This window comes from Pan troglodytes, chromosome 12 (assembly GCF_028858775.2).
Source record: "Pan troglodytes isolate AG18354 chromosome 12, NHGRI_mPanTro3-v2.0_pri, whole genome shotgun sequence".
NCBI classification, from domain to species: Eukaryota; Metazoa; Chordata; class Mammalia; order Primates; family Hominidae; genus Pan; species Pan troglodytes.
The window spans coordinates 55,902,743-55,923,228 of NC_072410.2; the positions used below are offsets into that span (position 1 = coordinate 55,902,743).

General features: G+C 37.2%; 1 long non-coding RNA gene and 1 pseudogene across 9 annotated transcripts in view; one reads left to right on the plus strand and one right to left on the minus strand.

Annotated features, from left to right (window-relative positions):
* The window catches only part of LOC104005001 (uncharacterized), a 556,115-nt gene that overhangs the window by 420,995 nt on the left and 114,634 nt on the right, over nt 1-20,486 (minus strand). The gene's annotated exons all lie outside the window — the stretch shown is intronic.
* LOC470389 (DNA (cytosine-5)-methyltransferase 3A-like) lies at nt 2,239-4,610 on the plus strand (annotated as a pseudogene).

Here is a 20,486-nt window from a genome sequence, read left to right on the forward strand (position 1 = left end):
GTTTCAGGATTTTTTCCTGTGAAATGGGGATCATGTAAAATGAGCTTCACTGAGGTGTACAAATCAAACAAGCTCACGCAAGTCAAGAGCAAGTTAGTTAAGTTAGTGCCTGACACACAGTAAGTGCCCAATAAATTTTAGCAAGCATTATCATCACCATCCTCATCATTTTAGCAGGAGTTATCCATTGCATCTGAGACTCCCTAGTTCCAACTTCACAAGAAATTGATTTCATTTTAATAAACCATTTAATTTTAAGAAATCTCTCTTCTCTACTTTATTTTCTGAATTCCACATTCCTGAGTAAATCTTAGGTAAAACTCAGCTATCTGTGATTTTTTAAGTTATTTTCACTTGTTCAATATTGCCTCTAAAATTTGTTCAATGTCTCTTTCCCCCTCTTCTGGAGTATTCTTGGGTTATCCCCTAACAAAGCTTTATTGAAAAGCCTTAAGTTGCATCTATTTCATGCCCAATGATTATATTACCTTGTTCGCACATTCCATTAGCTGATATATATGTATATATAATCATGCCCGTGTCTCTATCATTTAACTTCTGGTTAATGTGTCAGTTCCTCTGCATTTGCGCTTCCTCCTGTCAATATTTCCTTTAAGTACATTCTCGGTTTCAGGTATGGAATCTGTGCCTCAGATTTCTGTAAATTGCCCCTACTTCTAAGTAAAGTGTCTTCTTTGGGTTTAAGAATATAGATAGATAGATGATAGATAGATATAGATAGATGATAGATTAGATAGATAGATAGATAGATAGATAGATAGATAGATAGATAGATAGATAGAGTTTTCACTGATTTCCTGACAGGAAAGAATTATTGATGGCCCTTTTAGTATATGTTTAATATACTTCCACTTTTATATTTAAGAAGAAGAAAAGATAAATTTGGAAATATATATGCAATTTCATTATAAGGTGCTATTTAAGGGTCAGTGGCATGGGCTCTGAAGACAGACTCCCTGATTTAAATTCTGGACCCAACATATATCAGCTGGGCATATGATTTAGGCTTCCTGTCTTCAAGATCCTTAGCTGTGGAATGGGAATCACGTAGTATGAACTTCACTGGGGGGTTGTACGAATCAAACAAGCTCACACAAGTTAAGGGCAAGTTAACTAAGTTAGTGCTTACCATATAGTAAGTGCTCAATAAATTTGAGCAATCATCGTCATCACCATCCTCATCATTTCTGCAGGAGCTATTCTTTATATACTTTGTATACATATATAGTATGTTTTATATACTTCCACTGATATCTTTAAGAAAAAGAAAAGATAAAGGTGGAAGTATATAAAGCATATACTAAAAGGAAAAGAAAATCACAAATTCTTTTCCCTTCCAAAAATTCATTGACTTCTAAAAACTTACTGCATTTTAAAATAATGTATCTGTTGAAAATGATAACTTTAATAGGGCCTTGCAGATTAACTAAGTGCTTAGTAAGTTTTCTAAAGCTTTGCAATGAACTGTACTGAGTCTATGATAAGTTCCAAGACTTTCTTCATGGAAGTAAATAACATTTAAGTAAGGTCTTGAAGCATCAAGTGAAGGTGAGAAATGCATTCAGGGCAGAAGCTAAATGACCATGGGCCCAGAGGAAAGAATAATTTAGAGGCCTTTGGCAAGTCAGAAGTCCTGAGTAGAGCTAGGTATGTAGAGGTTATAGGATGAAGATTCTTTAAGGTAAGCCCGTTTTGCTTTGCTTTATTGTATATATATATTTGAGCTGTACAAATGATGTTTGGAAACCTACACATAGTGGTTGCATACACTTATATATAGTGGTTAACCACATCCAAGCAAATTTACATATCCATAATCTCATATCTTTTAGCCATGTCTGAAAAGTTGGATGATGAGGTTGTGAAAAGCCTTGAGAGCTATGCCAAGGAATTTTGACTTCATCCCGGTATCTGGGTCAGGAGAGAGTCATAATCAGAGCAATCATCTGAGAGGATTCATCTGGATTAATAAGGGAAAAGGTAGGAGCAAGAGCGGAGACCCATTAGGAGGCTTCTGAAATGAGTTAGACAAGAAGTAATAAAGGTTTAAATGAGAGTAGTATCAGCTAGAAAGAAAAAAAAAGGCATCGCATCTCATAGGGGTGAAATTGAAAGGACTTGGCAACTAATTGGATGTGGAATTCCAAGTAAAAAATGCTGAAGATGCTGAGCTGGACCTCAGAGGGCTACACCTGGCCTCATGGGCTGAGAAGAAAGGCCAAGGTCACTGCAGTAATGAATGCTATGCAAGAAAACTAGGGCTCAAAGGAGTCTGCAAAGGTGGAGGAGGCCAGCCCTGCTGCTGTGCGGCAGCCCAGCAACCCACATCCCCCACTGTCGTTACCACACCTGAGCCTGTGGGGACTGAGGCTGGGAACAAGTACATCAAAGCAGGTGACGATGAAGTACATCAAAGCAGGTGACAAAGACAGCTGGGGCTTTGGCAATGGGGAGCTGGTGTGAGGAAAACTGCAGGGCTTCTCCTGGTGGCCGCATTGTGTCTTGGTGGATGACAGGCCAGAGCCGAGCAGCTGAAGGCACCCACTGTGTCATGTGGCTTGGAGAGGTGAGTTCTCAGTGCTGTGTGTAGAGAAGCTGATACCACTGAGCTCCTTTTGCAGTGTGTTCCACCAGACCACCTATAATACAACAAGCAGCTCATGTACCACAAAGCCATCTACGAAGTCCTGCCGGTGGCCAGCAGTGTACAGGGGAGCTGTTCCCAGAGAGCTATGACAGCGATGAGAGTGACACTGCCAAGGATACAGAGGTGCAGAGCAAGCAGATATTCAGATGGACCTTTGGGGGGTTCCAGCCTTCTGCCCCCAAGAGACTGGAACTACAAGAAGAGGAGAAGAATCCCAGCAAAGAAGTTTATGCACACGTGAGGGGTGACCCTGAGGCAACTGCTTAGGCACCACCCCCACCAGCCAAAGAGCCCCGAAAGAGCACAGCTAAGAAGCTCAACATGGGACCGAGCACAGTAGCTCACACCTGTAATCCCAGCACCTTGGGAGGCTGAGGTGGGCGGATCACGACGTCAGGAGATCAAGACCATCTTGGCCAACATGGTGAAACCCCGTCTCTACTAAAAAGTACCAAAATATCTGGACGTGGTGGTATGTGCCTGTAATCCCAACTACTGGGGAGGCTGAGGCAGGAGAATCACTTGAACCAGGGAGTCGGAGGTTACAGTGAGCCGAGATAGCACCATTGCACTCCAGCCTGGTGACAGAGCAAGACTCTGTTTCAAAAAAAAAATAAAAAAAAGAAGCTCGACATCAAGGAGACTGTTGATGAACACAGAAGAGTAGTTAGTGTACAAGGTGAGGAAGAAGTGCCAGAACATCAAGGACCTTTGTGTCTCTTGTGAGAGCCTCAATGTCACTCTGGAACAGCCCCTCTTCATGCTAGGAATATAACGACATTGCAAGAACTGCTTGCTGGAATATGCATACCAGTATGATGAAGAAGGCTATCAGTTCTGCTGCACCATCTGCTGCTGTGGGCACGAGGTGCTCATGTGCTGGAACAACTGCTGCAGGTGCTTTTGTGTGGAGTGTATAGACCTCTTGGTTGGGCCAGAGGTTGCCCAGGTGACCATTAAGGAAGATCCCTGGAACTGCTACATGTGTGAACCAAGGGCACCTGTGAGCTGCTGCAGTGGTGGGATGACTGGCCCTCTCAGCTCCAGATGTTCTTCCCCAATAACCCTAACCAGGAACTTGACCCTCTGGAAGTCTACTCGCCTGTCCCAGCTGAGAAAAGGAAGCCGCCCATCCAGGTGCTGTCTCTTTTTGATGGGATTGATATGAGGCTCCTGGTGCTGAATGGCTTGGGCATTTAGGTAGATCACTACATGTCTCAGAGGTGTGTGAGGACGCCATTATGGTGGGCATGCTGTGGCACCAGGGGAGGATCACGCACATCAGGGATACCCGAACCATCATACAGAAGCACAACCAGGAGTGGGGCCCATTCTCTGCAATGACCTCTCCATTGTCAACCCTGCCCACGAAGGACCCTACCAGGGCACTGGCCAGCAGTTCTTTGAGTTTTCTCACCTATGCATCATGCACAGCCCAAGGAGGGAGATGATCACCCTTCTTGTGGCTCCTTGAGAGTGTGGTGGCCATGGGCACTAGTCAAAAGAGAGACATCTCACAATTTTTTTATTTGAATTCCATGATGATTAATGCCAAAGAAGTGTCAGCTGCACACCAGAACTGCTACATCTGTGGTAACCTTCCCAGTAAGAGCAGGCCATTGGCATTCACCGTGAATGTAAGCTGGAGCTGCAGGAGTGTCTGGAGCATGGCAGAAAAGCCAAGGTCAGCAAAGCGAGGACCATTACTACCAGGTCAAACTCCATAATGCAGGGTAAAAGACCAGCATCTCCCTGTCTTCATGAATGAGAAGGACACCTTAGGTGCACTGAAATGGAAAGGGTATTTGGACTCCCTGTCCATTATACTGACATCTCCAACATAAGCCATTGGGCAAGGCAGAGACTGTTGCGTGAGTCATGGAGCATAGCAGTCACTTGCCAATTCTTCCCTCCACTGAAGGGGTATTTTGCTTGTGTGTAAGGGACATGGGGGCAAACTGAGGTAGTGACACAAGTTTAAACAAACTAAAAAAAAAAAAAAAACCATAATAAAACACTAACAATGTAAGGAAGGAGAGAAGTATCAGCACCCAGAAGAGAAAAAAAGAATTCAAAACAAAAACTACAGAGGCAGAAATAACGGAGGGCTTTGCCTTGCAAAAAGGGTTGGATATCTTCTCCTGATTTTTCAATGTGTTTCTTCAGTTCTATTTAAAAACAAAACAAGCTCCCTCCCCTTCCTCCTCCTCCGCCCTCCGCCTTTTTTTCTTTTTCTTTTTTTTTTTTGGTGAGAACTTTTGTTTTCTACTATTTTCCATCTATGTTGCCGCAAAGGACATTGGTAGAGTTGGAGACCATTATCTTAAGCAAATTAATGCAGTAACAGAAAATCAAATACCACATGTTCTCACTTATAAGTGGAAGCTAAATATTGCATACATATGGACACAAAGAGGGGAACAACAGACACAGGGCCTACTTGAGGGTGGAGAGAGGGAGGAAGTTGAGGATTGAAAAACAACCTAATCAGGTACTATGCTTATTACCTGGTAAAATAATCTGTATACCAAACCCCTGTGACACACAATTTACTTATATAACAAACCTACATATGTACCCCTGAACCTAAAACAAAAGTTAAAAAAAGGATGGGGGGGATGTACTATGTCTTTTGGCTCCTAACCCACCTTTCTATGTTAAGCTTTGGGATGCTGGGCATGGGACTCTACAAACATCCTTTCTCCTTGGCTAGCTAGCTTCCTACTGTGTTCTACTAATGGGAGTGACAGAAAACATCAAGAGGCAGAAGGGGCATGCTTCTTCCTGTTTGCTCACTGTTCTAGTCGGCATCACCCCAGCTACAGCCCTTCGCTTTGGAAATGGCAGTTATTTCCAGTTTCCAGTTATTTTCCACTCCTAAAATCAGTCTCGTGTTGCACCCCTTCAAGGTACTAGACGGGGCTCTTTCCAGAGGTCCAAGACCCAGCTTTGTAAAGCCTTTTCTCCTAGTCTGTAGCTTCTAATAATAACAACCTTCCTCTTGAGCCTCAGATTGGGTTTAAGATATCTGACTTTGTAAACTGTACACAAAGTTAGTACACAGTAGTTATTAAAAGGAGAACAAAGACTATTTTTTTTCTAGTTGAGAATCAAGACAAGAAATTAGGTGGGTTGGATCATATTCCAAGGTCTGTACTCTCTTCCCGTCTTCTCTGTGCTCAAAGCACTCATTTGCTACCTAGGCTTGAGAATGTCACCTGTACACATGATTTGGGGTCAACATGGTCCACATTGTCCTCATTTTGTCTATGCCTTAACTATTGGAACAGTTAAGAGGTAAACCCACCAAGCTAAGTAGACCCTTCCACCAGCACATCCAAGAGCAAGCATCTTGGTGGCACTGTCTTACTTAGACTTTCCTCTTCCATTCCTTAATGGTGTCAGGCTTCCACAAGACACTGCATTCAACATTTGAGTTATTTTGCAAGAGAAAGTTTAAATCAATTGAAAAAAGCAGAATCAACTTCAACAAGAAATACAACAGGAAAGAGGAAAAAGGACTCTGTCTCAGTAATAATTAGGCTCGTCTTAAAATAAAATCTATTTTCTGAATGTACCATAATTTCTGAGGTTGGCAGACCTTGGTGCCTGTGCCTCATTGTTCTATCTGTCAAACTAAAGGCCATGAAAAGCTCTGAACCACAATGGAAAAAACACTTCAAGATCTAAAAATTGCTACCAAAGACCTCTCTGGGGGACACCATCTTCATGGAATCACCAGAAAGAAGCCAGTCTGAGTCTTTAAGAAACTTAAGAAAAATTATGCAAATAACTCAACCTCAGCTCCAGGGACTTCCTCTTACTAAAATCGATGCTGACTCAAACACATTAAATGATTAGGACCACCTTTTCAGTATATAATACATGGTTTTGTTTCATTAACTAAAGAGCCCTGTGTTGTCTGAAACAACAGAGAAATTAAATTGATGTGAGTTGCTGTTTGGGCCTGAACTTTGAAAAGCTGTGCCTCTTAATTCTACCCTGAGTTTAAAATATGGCACACCTGGACAATCTGGTTCTCTCCAGGGAATGTACTAACTCTGGATTTTTTTATCCATCTGAAGTCCACCATATGGAACAACTGTGTCATTAAAATGGGCATTAAAAAGATTTGTTCACTCAGCTACATTTAGACAGATAATAATATTTGGCAATTTTATATAGTGCCTTTCACCTGTCCATCTCAAAGTAAGCAATTTATAAACACATATTGTTATAAACTTTTTATAAGCCAGAGGTATGTCAGCTTTTCCCTCTGCAGAAAACAGCTCCTGCATGCCATACACTAAGTCCATACCAAGTAAGAGATGGTGCAAAATCAAAAAACAAAATATATACACCTAATCTGTACTTATAAAAATTAAAAATAAAATTAAAAAAAACAGTCCAAGAATGTTAAGTACATAATATCTAAAATAGTAACTACAATTTGTCCACCCTGAGCAGGGAAAAACAGAAACACTGCATGTATAGAAAATATTTGTTTTCTTTTTCCTAGCCTTGGATCCACAAAAACAGAATTTTTCATAATAGTTATAACACTGTTACTTAAATAACTGTGAATGAAATTGGTTAAAACCTCATAACCACTTCACTTTAGCAATTTGGTGTCTGGCAATAAGAATTAATAGTCTCCCTATGCAATTTCAATTAGGTTTTCCATAATTGCCATCCATTTTCATATCTAGCTCTTTAGGTCTATTTCTCAGTAGTTCAGAACTCAGAGATGTAGAAACATAGTTAATTGTTCTTTGCAGACCACTAACATTCCTTGGCACATAATATATGCATATAACTTATTTATATTTCTCTTTTCTTCCAACCTCAGTCTGTCTATTAAACAATGCATACCTTCCTTTCCATACCACCTTTACTCTGTGATTTCTTTACTTGTGTAGCACAAAAGATTTCTAGGGGATAAATGTCACATACTCAAGAAAAGAATTGAGCTTCAGACTGTTTTCATTTATCAAACATGTTGATACAGATTTCAAAACATAAATATGGATTAAAAATATATCTTACATATACATACATAACTTCACAAAAGTTTGTCAGATAGGGTAGGACAAAGCTCATAGTGTCAAATTCTGCTCCTGGGAAGTGCAAAAGGGCCAATAGTGTGAATAGAACATCCAGGCAAACATTCCACAAGATATGAATGCATTGTTTGCAACTCAATGGATAAATGCTTGAGGGGATGGATTCCCCATTCTTCATGATGTGCTTATTTTACATTCCATGCCTATATCAAAACATCTTATGTACCCCATAAATATATATACCTACTATATATGCACAAAAAATAAATAAATACTTTTTTAATGATATGAATGGATGAAACAAGGCAGACAGTTACAGACTGTCTCAGGTGATCAAAAAGATTCCTGTCAACATAGTCCGGATAATATATGCTTAATATAAGAATATCTTGTACTAACAATTCCCAGATGATAACATTTTAAACTATCAATTTTTAAAGAGGTTACTTATTATGAGCATGTTTTCCATAATGTTTAGGAAAGATTGGAAACTCAAACAGTTACAGGAACTAGACTGGTAACATTAATGAGTGAAATATGCAGGTGTATAATAACAGGGAGGAGTATATAATAACAATAGTTTGTTGTGATTTATATCCTAATGGAAATTCTTTTATAAGCACATAGCATATATGCTTACATATTTATTGATAGGTGTATATGTAAACATGTGGAAAATAAGTGCATACACACACATGCACATACATATATGTTCCATAATTTTTAAATAAATCTGATACAACCCTATTAAACTGGACACACATGCACCCTTTGAAATGGGTAGCTGCCTCTTAGCTCAAGGCAATCGCTTTCATGCAAGAATGTAGGCCCTATAAGGACAGATATTCTGACTTCTCAACAAGAACTGCAAGTTTTCACTTTTTCGAAAGTGAAATATTTTAATTTTTAAATGTTGGCTCCAATTTTCTTTAAACCCTCACCTGTCAAGTAACAGCATGTCAATTAGTCAAATCTTGTTCCTTAGCAACAAGCTTGCAATCATTAGTGTCCAGTAAAGCTTGTATTTCATGTCTGGGAAGAAAACTAGGGGAAACCATACATTGTTTAAAGTTTAGTTTTTGGCATCCACAGAAATAAAGATTTATAATATAAATTAAGTTCACTATTTAAAAATAGTTATATTTCTTGAAAAATTGTGTTTGTGAATGAGATTTGTCCTCAACACACAAAAAGCTTTTTTAAAACAGTAAGAAAAATGGGCACAAAAAGTTATGTATAAAAAAAGTGTAAATTATATGAACATGCAAATATTAGAAAGAAAAAGCACATGACTATTAAACATAGAAAAGGATGGTTAACCCCAGTGTTATGCAACTCACTAAAAATTTTTTAAGGACTATAAATATAATTAAAATATCAAAAAACATGAATTATGTAATATAAATAAATAAATTTATATTACATATAATTATATAATAATTATATATGTATATAAAGTAATAATTTTTATAATGCTCATATATAATTATATATTATATATGCTAAAGCATAGCAAGAGTGACTTTTACTCCAGTTCCCAATAAGTTCCTCATCTGCTTCCGAAACCACCTCAGTCTGGACTTCACTGTCCATATGACTATCAGCGTTTTGGTCACAACCATTCAACAAGTCTCTAGGAAGTTCCAAACATTCCCTCATCTTTCTGTCTTCTTCTGAGCCCTCCAAACTGTTCCAAACTCTGCCTGTTACTCAGTTCCATAGCTGCTTCTACATTTTCAGGTATCTTTATAACAATACCCCACTCCTGGTGACAATTTTCTGTATTAGTTCATTTTCACACTGCTATAAAGAACTACCTGAGACGGGGTAATTTATTTAAAAAAAAAAAAGGTTTAGTTGACTCACAGTTCCACAGGCTGTACAGGAAACATGGTTGGGAGGCCTCAGGAAACTTACAATCACAGGAGAAGGCAAAGGGGAAGTGAGCACATATTCATGTGTTAGAGCAGGAGAAAGAGAGAGAGAAGGGGGAAGTGCCACACACTTTTATATCATCAGATCTCTTGAGAACTCACTTACTATCATGAGAACAGCAAGGAGGAAATTTGCCCCCATGATCTAATCACCTCCCACCAGGTTCCTCCCTTAACACTGGGAATTACAAATCAACATGAGATTTGGGTGGGGACACAGAGCCAAACCCTATCACAATCTGTGAGTAAATAAATGGGAAGTAACTGAAAACAAGGAAAAGAAGGTATTTTTCTATACCAATAATAATGTTTTTTTCTGCATTGTGATTACTAAAAGCTTTAACTCTACTATTTGTCTTTATTTTCAATTGGTTCCCATCTTACTGTTCTCTCTTACAAAGAAAAAAAATCACCTTCTCTGGTGCCCCCTTATTAATTATAAAAATATATTTCTTGTTGTTCCTTTGTCTTGCATGTTTCTTCCCCTCAAGCATTTTACTCAAAACTGACCTGAGCTCAATGTCAGATTTCTTTTCAACATTTCACCTGCCTGGATTATATCTGACAGACTCCTCTTTCCAGCTAAAGTTGTGACTGTTGAAGACAAAGGCAGGCCAATGAATTTGGGGACATGGGGAATGTGATGTTTTCTTACATCACATTCTACAACTAGAGGCAATTACTTTGTCACTGCCCTTGTCTTGCTTCTACTCATTTTTTGGTTTTGGAAAACACCATTTAACTATGTCGTGAACACCTTAGGCGCTACTCACAGATGCACATCTCACTTGTTTCTTTGCTGTTGTTCTGAGCTACTCATGCTGTGCTCTGCCCATATGCCCCTTCCCGTCAACTGGCATCCCTCAATAGTGATCTGAGTCTTTTTCTTTCAAAGCATCTTCCCATAAAACAGAGATCAGAAAAGTCCTCTTAGTCATAAACTTGCTGCTGTGTCTTTTCTCTTACTCATAAACTCTGACTGCTGTGTTTTCTGTCTTCAAACTCCCAGCACGCTCTATCCTTCCTCCGCCAGGAAAAAGTCATACAATCAGAGACCCTGCCTGACAGACCCTGTTTCCACCTATTATCAGCATACTCAAGATGAAATAAAATAAAAACAGCAATACATTTCCAACTTCAAACAAGAAAAAGAAGATACATTGTTCCCTATTCCTCCCACTAAGTACAGCTAAAACCCTTGGATTTTATATATAAAGCAAGCATAAGAAGATTGTAAGAAGTAGAGAAAAGAAAACTAACTAGGAAACTCTGGACTCAAGAACACATGTGGCAGTGTGTTCTCTGCATTTTCATTTGCTTTCTCTGTACCCTAAACTAGGCACTTGAGAAGGCTGTAATATATTACAACTATTTTGGAAAAAGTTCTGGCAGGTCCCTGTAAAACTATATATAGACTTATCCTATGACACATCAATTTCACCCCTAGATATTTATGCAATGGAAATTAAATCCTATGTTCACAAAGTACATAAAAATAACATTCATGGCCGTTTTATTCATAACAGAAAAAAACTGGAAACTGCCCATTGTCCATCAACAGAAGGGATAAAAAAAACTAATATTTTAATACAACGAAACACTACTCAATAAAAATGTATAAACTCTCAATACATGCAAAAACATGGATAAATCAAAAATATTAAGCTTAACTAAAGAAGCTAGATACAAGAGTAGAACACACTATATGATTCCATTTATATGAAATTCCAGAACATGCAAACAATGCTATAGTGAAAAAGATCAGAATTGTTATTGTCTCTGAGGAATGCAACAGGGAATGACTGGGAATAGACATAATGAAACTTCCTGATATAATAGATATATTCTATAACTTGATAGGGGATTATGTCAGACAGGTGTATGAATTTCTTAAATTTCAGCAATTATAGCCATAATTGTATATTTTATCATATATGAAGTTTACATCAGAAGTAAAGAATTGTAAAGAAATATTGAACTCTAGTTAATGTTATTCATGCTGAAATAATTAGGTTGAAATGTAGTCATGTCTGTAATTTATTTTGGAATATACAAAATATGATAGATTAATGGATAGATACATATACAATAAACAAGCATTATAAAACAATAATGGTAGAATCTAGGTGGTGAATATATTCACTATAAACTTCTTTCAACTTTTCTTTATGTTTGAATTGTTTATATTAAAATGTTAGAGAGTAGAAATGGCCATACAAATGTAGTTCTCTTTCAAGACTCTATTTTGTTGGAACATTTCTTTATTTCATTACTTGTTTATCCTTTAGCCAGTGCCACACTTTCTTACTTATTATAGCTTTATATTAAGTTCTTCTCCTTCAAGATTATCTTGACTATTTTTGACCCTTTACTTTTACTATAAATTTTAGAATGAACTTGTCAATTTTCACCATATTTCCTCTGAGATTTTTATTGAAATTGAATTGAATCTATGGATCAATTTATATGGGAAATAAACACCTTTACAATATTGGATCTCCAATCCTGTTCCTCTATTTATTCAGATCTTTTTAATTTATTTTAATAATATTCTGAAGTTCTCAGTATGGTAATCTTAAATGTCTTTTTGATCTTTTTTTCTTAAGTACTTGGAATTGCTTTATTCTATTAAAACATTATTTTTTAATTGATGGTTGTATATAAAAATACAATGAAATGAACCAGAGATCCTTGGAGAAATGCCTAATTCTAGGACTGGAGCATTTTAGAGAGCCAGAAAGTAAGAAAGTGCTCAAAAACAGTACAAAAAATCACACATTGATGAGAGTATGTCAAAGGGACAAAGGTGTCAACTGAAAGAGCTCTCAACAGTCAAAGCTGGAACAATTTGCACAACAAAATAAAACAAAATTGTATTTACTGGATCATAAGCTAAAATATAAAATAAATATCTATGAGTCAATACTGGTATCAATAAATTATTGAATAAATAAATACAGGGAAAAAGACACATCTCTCAAGTAAAAGAGTTAAAAATAATTAAATGGATACCCATCCCTTAACAAAAGGGAGCATAAATTCCCACTTTTTCAGGGGGGGGCTGCCCACAGTGACTCCATGTAAAGAGTTTAGTATAGAAGGGGAGGTAGGGCAGAGTAAATGGAAAATCCTGGCAAACATCAGCTCAACCAGGTGATCAAGCTCAACATCAACAGTGATAAATCATGCTGATAGTGTGTGCCCTTTAGATGACATGATTTAAATGGCACTCTACCTCTATGGTCTTTCTCCCAAAAAGCCATAACCACAGTCTAGTTATTAAAAAAAATCAAAATCAAACAAATTCCAATAGAGAGGGATTCTACAAAAACCTAACCACTACTTCTCAAAGTGTCAAGGTCATTAAAAACAAGGAAAGTCTAAGAAATTGTCATAGTCAAGAGGAGCCTAAAGAGGCATAACAACTAACTGTAACATGGTATTTTGGATGAGATCCTGTAATAGAAAAAGGGCATTAGATAAAAAACTAAGGAAATCTGAATGAAATGTGGGCTTTAATTGATAACAATGTATAAATATTGGCTTATTAATTGCAATATTAAAGGAACTGTATTTGTTGAACTTGTATCCAGAAACCCTAATAAATTTACTTGTAAAGTTTCATAGATTATCTGTATACTCTTTTGAATTTTCTGTATAGACAATCATGTCATCTGTGAATAATCACAGTTTTATAATTTCCTCTCTAATTCATTTATCTCTTTTTTCCTTGCTTTATTGCTATGGATAGGACCTTCAGTACTACATTTAATAGAAGTGGTGACAGCACTATTTCATTCCCATATAAAGCAGAAAGTTTTCAACATTTTACCATTAAGAACAATTTTTACTAGAAATTTCCTGTACATACTTTATTACATTAAGGAAATTCCTTTCTATTTCTAGTTAGCTGAGATTTCTTTTTTATCATAAATGTGCTTTCTGCTATACCAATTAATATAGTCATATAATTCTATCTTTGTTTTATTAATGTGGTGAATTATATTGTGTGATTTGTTTTCAAATGTTAAACCAACGTTGCATTGTTTGAATAAACAGCACTTGGTTGTGATATATTATCCTTTTTACAAATCACTAGATTAAGATTTCTAAAGATGTTATTTACTATTTTTATATCCAGATTCATGAGAGGAATCAGCCTATAATTTACCTCTTATATGATTTGTCAAGATTTGGTATCAATACACTGCTAGCTTCATAAAGTAGGATGGGAATTGTTTCCTGTTTTCCTATTCTTTAACAGCATTTGTATGAGATTGATATTATTTCTTCTTTCAATGTATGTGAGAATTTGCCAGTGAAGCCAACTAGGTGTAGAGACTTCTTTGTGGCAAGGTTTAAATTGCAGATTCAATAGTAGTTATATATCTAGGTCTATTTCTATTTTTGATTTCATCTTGTGTCAGGTGGGATATATTGTCCATTTTTAGTAATTAATTCCACATGAGTCTTCAGTCTCATTCTCAAAGTTGTTCTCGGACCTTTGTTGTTTTTGATACCTGAAGGATCTGTAGTGATATCTCCTTTTCAACTCCTGACATTGGCAATTTATGACTTTTCTTTTTTTCTTAATTAAACTTGATAAGAGTTTCTTGATTATGCGGGGGTTTTTTCCCCAAAGATTTGACTTGTGATTGGCCATATGACTTTCCCCAAATCCAGCTGAATGTCTATAAGAAATATATCCTTCTCCATGTCCAGCATCATGGAATTCCCAAGCATTCATATTCAAAATCACAACAAAGTTTTTTTAAAGGCACTAAAAATGAAACAAAAATCAAATCAACAAAAACTTTTCTAACTCTGAGCATTATCTAATACTCTCTAAACACAGAGAGTATCAGAAGGGATTATGGCAAGAAATAAAGCTTGACAGAATGCATTTTTGAAAATAGTGTGCCTTGATGAAAGAAAGACTCACATTAAGGCAACATGCTTCCCCATAGGTTGCCAGGAGGTCCTTCTGTTCTCAAGTTGAGATGGTCTGGCCAGGCAGCTACAAAAATGATGATGTAGTCATGTTGTGAAATCAATCAATAAACTTTGACAGAGGTGATGAGGGAAAGAGAAATTTTTCTAGAAGGGCCTAAGAATAGGAAATTTCCTAATTGTTCTATCTGTGTGAAAATTGAGGACACAGGATTTAATAAATGACCTCTTAAGGTTTCCTCCAGCTTGATTCATTCACAAGTCAGCAGAACCTGGCTTAAGATAACAAAACTCTTGGATTTGTTTAAACACATGTACATTTGATTTTTGTAGTGCAACTGTCTTGAGACATTCAAAATTCTATTAATGCATTATTGCCCTGTTCAACTAGCATATCAAAATACAATAAAAAGCTCACTAAACATACTTATCAGAATTGGAATTTTAACATGTCTTATATAACATAGTTATTATATATATATATATATCTTTAAGTACCCATATGTCCTGTTAAAAATAAAAACTAGTGTTTAGGAATAGCTATTGCCTGATAAAACTACCCATTGACTTCTTTGCTAGAAAAATGCAGCTCGTAAATTGACACCTTTCAGTCCATCTGTAAGTACAGCATGTTCCACATCACAATTATAACATAGGAATCTTAACTTTAAATGAGACAAAACAAACATAAAATTAGCACTAGTGGCAACCCCCTGCCACTCAATTTGTGTTGGGTTTAACACCTTCTTATTGTATATATTCTTCCACATAAACAGTTTTATATTAGCCTTGATATGGTGCCTTCCAACAATTCAATGTTGAGCTGTTTAAAAGCACTAATTAGCAGCTTTAATGCAGAAGAGAACACATGTATTAGAAAATTCCTGTAAACCCAGAATACCCTTTGGGCCCTGCCATTGGTGTGTGAAATAACTCAATAAAAAATATACTATATTGTTAATCACAAGACCTTTCAGGAATATAATCAATCACAGAGGAAATATAAACTGTACCTTTATAAACAAAAGGAGAAAAATGATAAATCTCATTTCAGCTGAGTATAGGAATCATCACAATGAGCAAATGCATTTATAAACTAAGCACATTTCATAACGATGATAAAACTATTACACTTATATATACATCCAATTGACATATATGCATTGCATTCAATTTTAGCACAACTGGCAACACATTTATTGAATTAACACTTCATTTATTTCTTTCTATCACCTCCAACAATACCAAAGCCATGTTTACATACAAATTAATTTTAACAGAAAATAAATGATCTTGAAGTATTTTACACTATTTTGAAAATATGGAAACACATTTAATTTTCAAGGTATTCTAGGAACACATTTTTCTATAATCTGGAATGTTCACATAACCTAATTATTTCTTTTTAGGTAACTTTTAATATAGCTAGCCATTCATAACTTCGAGAAATGTTTTTCTTTCCTCCAACTTTCCATATACCTTGATCAAATAGTTCTAGTTAATATTTCTAATACATGTAAATAATTATATTCTTGAGTGCTTTAAAATTAGACTAATTTCTACACCATTAAGGAGCAAAAATATTTCTAGTTTTTGATGCATTATAAGTGGGAGATATTAATTTCCAGATGAAATTATGCATAAGCAGGGGAAAAGCTTTCTACTGAGATAATATTTAAACATAAAATGTTAAGCATCTCAGGATTTACAAATGATTAAAAGCAAATAAGAAAATGCAATCATATTGTATTTGGATTGTGGAACCCTCTCCCATCCATGCAATGTTTTAGTCCCCAAATCAAAAAGCATCTTTCTATTTTAAAGTTGTTTACTTGCCAAGCTAAATGGTTTGAACAGTAGCAGAGACTCGAAACCAAAGAAATGGCATACTTGAGTAAACATGTTTATGCTATGTCATATAAATGAATTATAAACAGTAGTAGTCTCTTTGGTTTTTTATCCTTAATACATTGTTCTTTGCACAACCCGCCACTAAGCAATGTAATCTTTAAAGCAAGTTTTGAAAACTTGAAGGAAATAAACTCATGCCAAATTATAGATATTTACTAATATAGTACTAATCAAGCTTTACTATTTGGGGAGCATAGCTTTTTAAAATTATCGTGAAAGGATGGAAGTATCCCACTGCAAGTAGAAATTTCCACACAATTAGTAATTTCAATGCTTTCCACCTTTATTCCACTATTAGAAACAGATTTAGACAAGGACCTCACATACTTGTTATGAATATATTTTAATATATTTTCTCCAAAGGAATAAAGCAGGCTGACACTTGAGTTTGTTTCTACTTTCATGTCTTGCTTTAAATGGCATTTTATGTTATGGACTAATGAGTTTCATATAGTGCACTTAATGTACTTAATGTATAGTATTTCACTAAAAACACTGAGTATTTCATTCTGGGGGGCTGCCCTGACACTTGATGAGCATTTTTATGTATGCTTGCAGTATGTTTAGAGTCATGCCATCTTTTAGAGGCAGGTTCTCCTCTTCCTCCCCTTCCTCCCCTTCTTCGCCTTCCTCCCCTTCCTCCCCTCCCTCTCCTCCCCCTCCTCCCCCTCATCCATCTCCCCCTCCTTCATCTCCCCCTCCTCCATCTCCCCCACCTCCATCTCCCCCACCTCCTCCCTCTCCTCCTTCCCCCTCCTCCTCCTCCTCTTCTTTCTTCTTTCTTCTTTCTTCTTCTTCTTGACGGAGTTTCGCTCTGTCTCCCAGGCTGGAGTACAATATTGCAATGGCGTGATCTTGGCTCACTGCAACCTCCATCTCCCAGGCTCAAGCAATTCTCATGCCTCAGCCTCCTGAGTAGCTAGGACTACAGGCATGAGCCACCATGCCTGGCTAATTTTTGTATTTTTAGTAAAGACAGAGTTTCACCCTGTTGGCCAGGCTGGTCTTGAACTCCTGGCCTTAAGTGATCCATCTGCCTCAGCCTCCCAAAGTGCTGGGATTACAGGTGTGAGTCACCACGCCCAGCCCCCTTTTCTTCTTTCCAATACGGGGTTTCATGTTACTATTTGTGACAGGCAACACTGTCTTTTCATAAATGTATATCTATCTATCTTCTTTGATGGAATTGGGTTAAGATGGTAAGGAATCAGGTAAGGGAAAAAGACAATATTTCTAGTTCTTCACAGGCCTGCTATGTTGAACGATATGACTATTTTATTCATTTCCTCCAACAATACCTAGAACTGCTGTTAACAAAGTAACACACACTAGGTGGTTTAAACCAGACATGTATTGTGTCACAGTGCTGGAAGCCAGAAGTCCCAAATTAAGGTGTTAGCAGGAACTTACTCCCTCTGAAATCTGTAGGGGATATTCCCTCCTTGCCTCTTCCTAGCTTCTGGTGGTAGACATCAATCCCTGGCATTCCTTGGCTTGCAGCTGTGTCACTGTAATCTCTGCCTCTGTAGCCACTTGGTGTTCTCCCCTGTGTGCCTTCCTATTGTGTTCTGATAGCAACAATGGGCAGATTGAGCTAAGGGCCCCCTTTCTTCAGTATGATCTTGTATTTACTAAATATATCTGCAATGACCTTATTTCCAAATAAGGTAATACTTTTGAACTACTGTGGGTTAGGACTTTGGCAAATCTTTTGGGGCAGGGGGACCTACTTCAACTCATAGCAGCCATTAACTAATATCAGATATAAACCTAACTTAGCATGCCTGGGCCTAAATGGCTAGCAAGGATCTTCCTTGGCATCTTCCCCTTTCCAGGGGTTCCACTGCCTGGAGATGGCTTCATGGAGAGCCACCTTTCTCCTATAGGAACCAGTCAGGCAAAAGAAAAAGGAGTAAAGTGAAGAGGTTAGGATTGCTAACACTCATTCATGGACCATCCTGGTATATGTACAAACATATGGTCTTTAATGAACGTCTTTTTGGAGAAATTAAGATGTACGGTAAGGCAGAAAAAGTAAGGAAAGAACCCCCTCTCTCTTGCCACAGTTACAAACTCTTTATTTGAAAAGGTTCCATGGAAACCTATTCCCTCAGTCCGCTGAGAGTGTCCTGCTTCCCATTAATTCTATCCTGTGGAGATCACTGGTCTCTAGAGTCATTGTCATCCTCCAATTCACCAATGAAAAATCTGCTGTTGTTTTTTGTTTTTTTAAAAAAGGAAGAAAGGGCTCAAAAACAATGTGCGGGGAGTAGATTTGCATTACCTCCCACTTCAGCCTTTGTCTTCAAAGTCCTTTCTGCAGAGTATTAAATGGTGTTTGGCTTTTTTTTTTTTTTTTTTTTTTTGGAGGGGAGGAGAAGTCAATGAGATTTTTGAAAGGGCTCAGAACAGAGAGGTTACTTTTGAACAAATGACATGTAAGGCAAGATAAATTTGCATTTTGCAGACCTCATGAAAAACAAGTCCAGCTTTGTCTGGGATTCGCTGAGAAGTCATTGAAGGTAAGCATCAGCTCCCCATTGGTCATGATGTGGTAAAAACCAGAGAAACATGAGCTAAAAAGAGTTTATATGTAACTGTAGGTTGATCATCCCCAACTTTCCACAAAGGCCTTTCATTTCCATTTGGAATAACCTAGACAGGCCAGCCCCTGTCACCAAGCACAACGCTGGATTCCTGACATTTGCCTAATTATCTTTTCTCATCATCAGTCATTTCTTGAAGTCTCAGCTTCATTCAGATGCCAGGTATTTCCGAAATTAATCATGTCATTGAAAGCGGCATCTTTTCATGTAAATGGACTTTATTATCTGGATCAGAAAGCCCCCTCTTTGAGCACCAAAAGCCCATTTGTAGGGAAAGTGTCTGAAATCTGACATGCTGCCTTCCCAAGAAAGATTCTTAGTGTTGACCTCCCAGCAAGCACCAAGCATTCGTCACTGTGAGCTTGTGAGTGTGCGTGTGTGTGCAACTAAGAGCCTTGGGCTGGCTGCATGCTAATTTGCCCCATTGTTTCAGGGTGACTGCCTTTTCAGTACTTAGGAACAAAGCTTTTTTGCATACAGCTTTATGTACAATTATTTTATGTTTACTTCGAGGGCCATCATCTTATCTTTATTGCAACTATATTAGGGGATGCCAGAGCTGCTTTGTCTCCTTGTAAGGTTGCAGATTACAGACAGGGTTTAGCATGCTAACCAGTATACTCCTCTTTCATTTAAAGGCATTTTACAAACTTTTAAGGATCCTGGACTAAATCAACATGTGGCCCTGCTCAGTCTCTTCAAATTCAAGGATGAGAGGCAGAAGACACTTTTGAGAGCTGGGTGAAGTGCCATCAAATTTAATTTTTGAGTGTACAACATTTAGTTTATAAAGAATGGGCAAATAAGGAAAAGAAAGCAAGAAACTCCCACTTGTGAAAATATCACCAAAACTTTAACAGTGCCTCTAAGAGAGTTGCATACTCAGGTTCACAACAATATATTGGCTGGGACATATCTAATTAGCAAGTAGGGGTGTCTGATGAAAAATCAACTTCCAGAACACACTTGCAGTGCAAAATGCCGTCTCCTCTGTGCATAATAACACATAGGTAAAGTTCGTTCTACATCTCAAACTCACTTTTCTTTTATTCTATGTTTTAACAACTGGGTGTTAGTGATAGAGGTATTTTCCCCCTTCCCCCTGGACAGATGGAAGAAGAGTAATATTAATAACTTACGATCTTTTCTCCTAGGTGGAAAAGAAAATTAATGTGACATAAACTGACAAAAACCAGCAAATTAAAAGTTAAGACTGAAACTCCTTTGAGATGGTTTTTTTTGTCCTTTGCTCATGGTAAATGAATTTAGTGGGAATAATTTGCTGGGGGAAAGATCTAATTGTAGAGCTCATCAAGAAAAAAATACATATTTCTGAAAATTTTTCACCCTCTTT